This window comes from Lynx rufus, unplaced genomic scaffold (genome assembly GCF_022079265.1).
Source record: "Lynx rufus isolate CCGP_SWC_20201006 ecotype Redwood Valley unplaced genomic scaffold, mLynRuf1.p SCAF_19, whole genome shotgun sequence".
Taxonomy (NCBI): Eukaryota; Metazoa; Chordata; class Mammalia; order Carnivora; family Felidae; genus Lynx; species Lynx rufus.
In genome coordinates, this window is record NW_025814833.1 from 31797976 (window position 1) to 31804418 (window position 6443).

A 6443-nucleotide genomic window follows, 5' to 3' on the forward strand; every position below is an offset into this window, starting at 1 on the left:
GGATGCTATGTTGGTTCCAGACCCAGTCTTTTTTTTTTTTCTTTCTATTCAGCACTCTTTTCCAGCTTTATTTTGTGATGATCTGATAAATGCATATGTTGTGAAATGATTACTGCAGAGTAAGGTTAGCTAACACAAGAGTCAGACATTTGACTGAGCCACCCAGGCGCCCCCATTTCCAGTTAGTTTTTGTGAGTGGTGTAAAATAGGGGACAGACCCAGCTTTTTTTTTTATTACAATTTTTACTTAAATTCTAGTCAGTTAACATATATGGTAAGACCGGTTCCAGGTGTAGAATTAGGTGGTTCATTACTTACATATAACAGCCAGTGCTCATCACAAGTGCCCTCCTTAATACCCATCGCCCATTTAGCCCATCTCCCACCCACCTCCCTTCATCAGCCCCCAGTTTATTCTCTATAGTTGAGTCTCTCATGGTTTGCTTCCCTCTCTCTTTTTTCCCTTCCCCTATGTTCATCTGTTTTGTTTCTTAAGTTCCACATATGAGTGAAATGATGTGGTATTTGTCTTTCTCTGACTTATTTTGCTTAGCATAATACTCTCTAGCTCCGTCTATGTCATTGCAAATGGCAAGGTTTCACTCTTTTTGATGACTGTGTAATATTCCATTGTATATATATACCACATCTTCTTTATCCATTCATCTGTCAATGGACATTTGGGCTCTTTCCATAATTTGCCTATTGTTGATAATGCTGCTGTAAGAATCAGGGTGCATGTGTCTTCGAATCAGTATTTTTGTGTCCTTTGGGTAAATACCTAGTGATGCAATTGCCGAGTCGTAGAGTAGTTCTATTTTTAAATTTCTGAGGAAGCTCCATACTGTTTTCTAGAGTGGCTGCACCAGTTTGCCTTCCCACTGACAGTGTAAGAGGGTTCCCTTATCTTTGCATCCTTGCCAACATCTGTTGTTTCCTTTGTGGTTAATTTTAGCCTTTCTGACTGGTGTGAGGTGATATCTCATCATGGTTTTGATTTGTATTTCCCTGATGATGAATGATGTTGAACATCTTTTATTGTGTCAGTTGGCCATTTGGATATCTTCTTTGGAAAAATGTCTGCTCATGTCTTCTGCCTATTTCTTAACTGGATTATTTATTTTTTGGGTGGTGAGTTTGGTAAGTTCTTTATAGATTTGGGATACAAACCCGTTAGCCAATATGTCATTTGCTAATATCTTCTCCCATTCCATCGGTTGCCTTTTAGTTTGTCTATTGGTTCCTTCGCTGTGCAGAAGCTTTTTATCTTGATTTGGTGCCAGTAGTTCATTTTTGCTTTTGTTTCCCTTGCCTCCAGAGGCACATCCAGCAAGAAGTTGCTCTGGCCAAGGTCAAAGAGGTTGCTGCCTGTGTTTTCCTATAGGATTTTGATGGTGCCCTGTCTCACATTTAGGTCTTTCATCCATTTTGAGTTTATTTGTGTGTCTGGTCTAAGAAAGTGGTCCAGGTTCATTCTTCTGCATGTCGCTGTCCAGTTTTCCCAACACCATTTGTTGAAGAAACTTTTTCTGATTGGGTATTCTTTCCTGCTTTCAGACCCAGCGTTTAAGAGGACTGGCAGTTTTGGGCTCCTGGGTGGCTCAGTCAGTTGAGCGTCTGACTTCTGCTCAGGTCATGATCTCATGGTTTGTGACTTTAAGCCCCATGTTGGGCTCTCTGCTGTCAGTGTAGAGCCCACGTCAGATCCTCTGTCTCTCTCTCTCTCTCTCTCTCTCTCTGCCCTTTGGGTGCTCTCTCTCTCTTTCAGAAATAAATAAACATTAAAAAAAAAAAAGGACTGGCAGTTTCTGCTTCCCGTCTTTTGTAATGCTCAGTTCTGGGAACCCAAAGCCAACATGTAAAATATCTACCTTTCTGTAGAGACCACGTGAGGAGGTCATGTGGAGGGGAGAGGCCCTAAGATCAAATGGAAAGACGGAGGAGTCCGGTTGTATCAGTGCCCTAGTCAAGCCTCCAGATGACTTCAACCCTAGTCATTATGTAACTGCGGCCGCGTGAGAACTCCAAAGTGAGACTAGCAGAAGTTCACGGCTGAGCTTTATAAACCCATGGAACCGTGGTACATAATAGAATGGTGATTATTTAGAACTACTAAGTTTTTGGGCAGTTTGTTGTATCAACCAAAATAGCACCGGAATGTAAAAGTCTGGACCCAATTCCAATGTGTGTGCGTTGGTTAGAGGGGGCTTCCACATCACCAAGCAATTCTTGGGAACCAGTTGTGTATCCTATAATTCAACACAATTCTGAGATTACCCAGAGAGAGCATCAGATTCCCCAGGTGAGGGGTTCAGTCCTACACCACCAGTTGTAACTGAACGGACGCGAGCTCACTCCTTGGTGAGTCACAGATAGAAGCTACACCAGGTGGAGTGGTCTCACAGGGGAAACTTTATTTGCAGCAAATAAGATCACAGGGAATAACTTGCACACCCATGACTCAGCAAGGGTGAGTAGGTTTCTTTCATTTAGGGTTAGGATGAATATTTAGATTGGGGAGCCTTGTCATTGTATGTAGAAGTAGATATAAGGTGGCACATTTGCCTTAAGGAGACATGCCTACACATACATTGCATGTTATGTAAATGAGGCTTCATTGTAATGATTTTAGTATCATAATGAGGTAAAGGTAACTGTCAGTCACTCCATGGGCCACTCCATGGTTCCTCTGTGCAGGCGTGAGTTGAAGGTTAAGTTCAAACTGGTCTGGGTGTTCCGGGCTGGCTAGAATTCTTTTTTTTTTTTTTTTAAGTTTATGTATTTATTTTGAGAGAGAGAGAAAGCGAGAGAGAGCGTGAGTAGGGACGGGGCAGAGAGAGAATCCCAAGCAGGCTCCGCACTGCCAGCACAGAACCCGATGCGGGGCTCAAACCCACGCGAGCCCAAGTCAAGAGTCAGATGCTTAACTGAACAGAGCCACCCAGGTGCCCCTCGCTGGAGTTCTTCATCAACATAGTCATTATTGCTTGCCGGGTAGTTTCAGTTTCCATTTTGGGGTGCTATGCCTATTGGGTCTTTTGTCTGAGTTAAGAGATAAGCTGAAAAGAAGAGTCTAAGGAAAAATGTGGGACAAAGGTCAGTAGGTACCAGCAGGTGAGCAGTAGAGGTCAGGTCTTGGGGTCTAGCTGGTGACGTAGTCACAAGTACACCTGTACTTCTGACTGACTGGCTATAAATCAGAGGTTTCCACGGCCCCTTCCTTGGGTTTGATTAATTTGCTAGAGTGCCTCCTAGAACTCAGGCAGACATTTAACTTAGTAGATCACTAGTTTATTTTAGTTTATTTATTTATTTTTAAGTAGACTCCATGCCCAATATTGGGTTGAACTCGTGACCTTGAGATCGAGAGTTGCATGCTCTACTGACTGAGCCAACCAGATGCCCCAAGATCACCAGTTTATTTAAACAAAAAACTTTTTTTAATGTTTACTTATTTTTGAGAGAGAGAGAGAGAGACAGGGTGCAAGCAGGGGAGGAGCAGAGAGAGACACACACACAGAATCCGAAGCAGGATCCAGGCTCCCAGCTGTCAGCACAGAGCCCGACATGGGGCTCGAACCCACGAACAGTGAGATCATGATCTGAACCGAAGTCGGACGCTCAACCAACTGAGCCACCCAGATGCCCCTTTTTAAATTTTTTTTAATGTTTATTTATTTTTGAGAGAGAAAGAGAGAGACACAGAGCATGAGCGGGGGAGGGGGCAGAGACAGAGAGCGAGACACAGAATCTGAAGCAGGCTCCAGGCTCTGAGCTGTCAGCACAGAGCCCGACGTGGGGCTTGAACCCAGGAGCTCTGAGATCGTGACCTGAGCTGAAGTCGGACACTTAACCGACTGAGCCACCCGGGCGCCCCGACAAGAGTGAAACTTCTGACCCTTTAATCACTTGGTTAGTTCCTCTGGGCAACCAGTCCCAATCCTTAAGTACTGTCCAAAAGTCAACTCATTAACATAAATCCAGTTGTAGTGGAAAGGGGAGCTCCGAATAAACAGACACCCATTTTACCTTTCTGCCTCTGAAACTATTTCAGGACAAGAGGACAAGAGACGAAATGTTATGATGCAAGATGAGCCTCCAAGGGTTTGGGGAGCTGTGAGTCAGGAACTGTGGATGAAGACTCTATATGAGAAATCTATTTTGGTCGTCTGAATGACCAGATGTCTATTTCGTATACAGCACAATATTGCCGTATGTGAAAGTGCAGTGCTGTTGTAACAAGAATCCAAAACATGTGGCCGCAAGCGGAAGTTGAAATGGCCTTGGAGAAACTGGTCATGAAGGCTGAAGGAAACGTTCCTGTCTGGGGTTTCTTGGCCAAGATGTAAGAGGTCTGCCCTGCTGGAAAGGCCACCTCGAGCGGAGAGGACTTGAGCGACAAGGAGAGGGAATAAGGCCCAAGCCTTCCAGCCCGGCCTTCCGTTGATGGAAGTTATCTTGCTATGTAAGTGCAAGCAAGTCGGAAACCCCAAGTGTGACCGGCAAAAGAAATGGGCAGCTGAGCCCAGTTCACTCATAGAACATGTGACCTAATCAGATCGTTGCTGTTCTAAGCCCTGAAGTGTTAGGGCCACTTGTCATGCATAATAGGTCGCTGAAACTCCTCTTCTGGCTTCTGGCTTTCATTGTGCTCTGCACAAAATGACCGGAAGCTGCCATATATATATATATTCAGGACCCACGGCCACAAAGTACCTCTGGAGAAAATTAAAAAATGAGTATACAAAAATAAATGAATAAAAATGAAAAATAAAATAAATGAAAAATCAAACAATACAATAGAAACACAGTTTGATAATTCCAGATACTAGAAAGTAAAGGCTTTGGCGGTGCAACAGATAGCCTTGGGGTCTTGGCTGTGGAGTCAGGCGGCCCTTGCAGCGAATTCCTGCTTCGTTGTAGACTTGGGTAGGTCATTTAAGCATCCCGTGAGCTTAATTTGTTACTCTGTCAAATGGGGTGCCAAATACCAAAATAATGCCGTTCGACAATGAGTCTGAAGTTACTTAAGGGAAGACAGTTCATGGGTTGGGGGAGTAGAGTGCCTCATGGGCAGCGGGGCCCTCTTTAGGGATTTCGGGCAGGAGTGAGTCTTACGGAATGTGGCAAGAGGCGATGTGGAGACAGCACAGTTGGCTTGGGATTTCCCGGTAAGGTTAGCAGGTCCTGTAAGGTGAACCTGTAAGCAGGTAAAGGTAAACTAGCTAAAGCTAGTTTGGAGGGCCACGAGTGGCATATGTTAGGTTTCCTGGACAAGGAGGCATTCCCCGTAAGTGCGGGCTGACTTAGGTTTAGACTTATGACGGGGGCCAGGCCACCGGGGCAGCCTCCATTCTGTGGGTCCTCATATACAAAGTTCCTTCATCGGCGGGAAATTGTACCTATCCTCTCCCAGGTTTGTTATCTGGATAAAATAACCATTCACATCCCGATTACTTTAAAGCTATAGGGAATACGTGTCATTTGTAAAAAGCCACAAAAGCTATAGGGATTCGTTTTTATTAGATAATCAGCAATGAGCCAAATTAGCCTCTTGGGAAAGCTGAAAATTAGTCAACCTACTCTCTCTCTCTGAATCCCAGTTTACGTACAATCTGCAAGAATGCTGGCTAATACTGTCCACCTGCAACGAGCTGGTCTGAAGAGTGACCGTTAGCTCGTGTTACCGTCATTGACCTATCTCCTACAGTCTTTGGCTTGTCTCCTTGCCTCAGAGACTGACCTGAGAGAGAGCAGGCTCCCCAACTGGACCCAGAAAGCTCCTTCCGGAGTTCCAATCAAGATGGAGTCAATAGGGGCTGGATTTACACTCAGTGTGAAACAATGAAAAGAAAGACATGAAACAGTGGTCTCAAGACATAAGACGTTAGGCCACAAACAGTCTCAAAGATTCCGAGATGGGAAACAAGGTAAATGCTACAGTGTCCCATCCTACTACCTTGAGGCAGTTTCCAGGCCACAGGGCGCAGAGGGGGGACCCCAGGGAGAGGCGGGCGGACTTTCCGTGGATTTATAATCTACGTAGAAGTATAGTATATCGCGGTAATAGCACAAATGATCAATAGCAGGAATGAGAAAAGTTGTATCACTACAAAGTCCACAGGTACTAAAAGGATGATAAGGAAATATGATAAACAAATGTATGTCCGTGAGTGCAACAACTTAGAAAAACACAGACAACCAAAGCTCTACCAATTATTAGGGTGAAGCCTTCAAGAAGTTAACTGAAGTGTCTAAGTAGTGGTTTCTTTGTAAAATGGTGGGGGGGGGTTGGAAGTTCATCATCGTGATCAGCGTCAAAATCATCAGTGTTTGGACTTCAGACTTGGATAACAAATGAAGGTCTGGATGCAAATGGGAAGGAACCATGGGATTCATGATCAGCTACTTTAGGAGCTGTTTCATTTGGGCAACTTACTCCC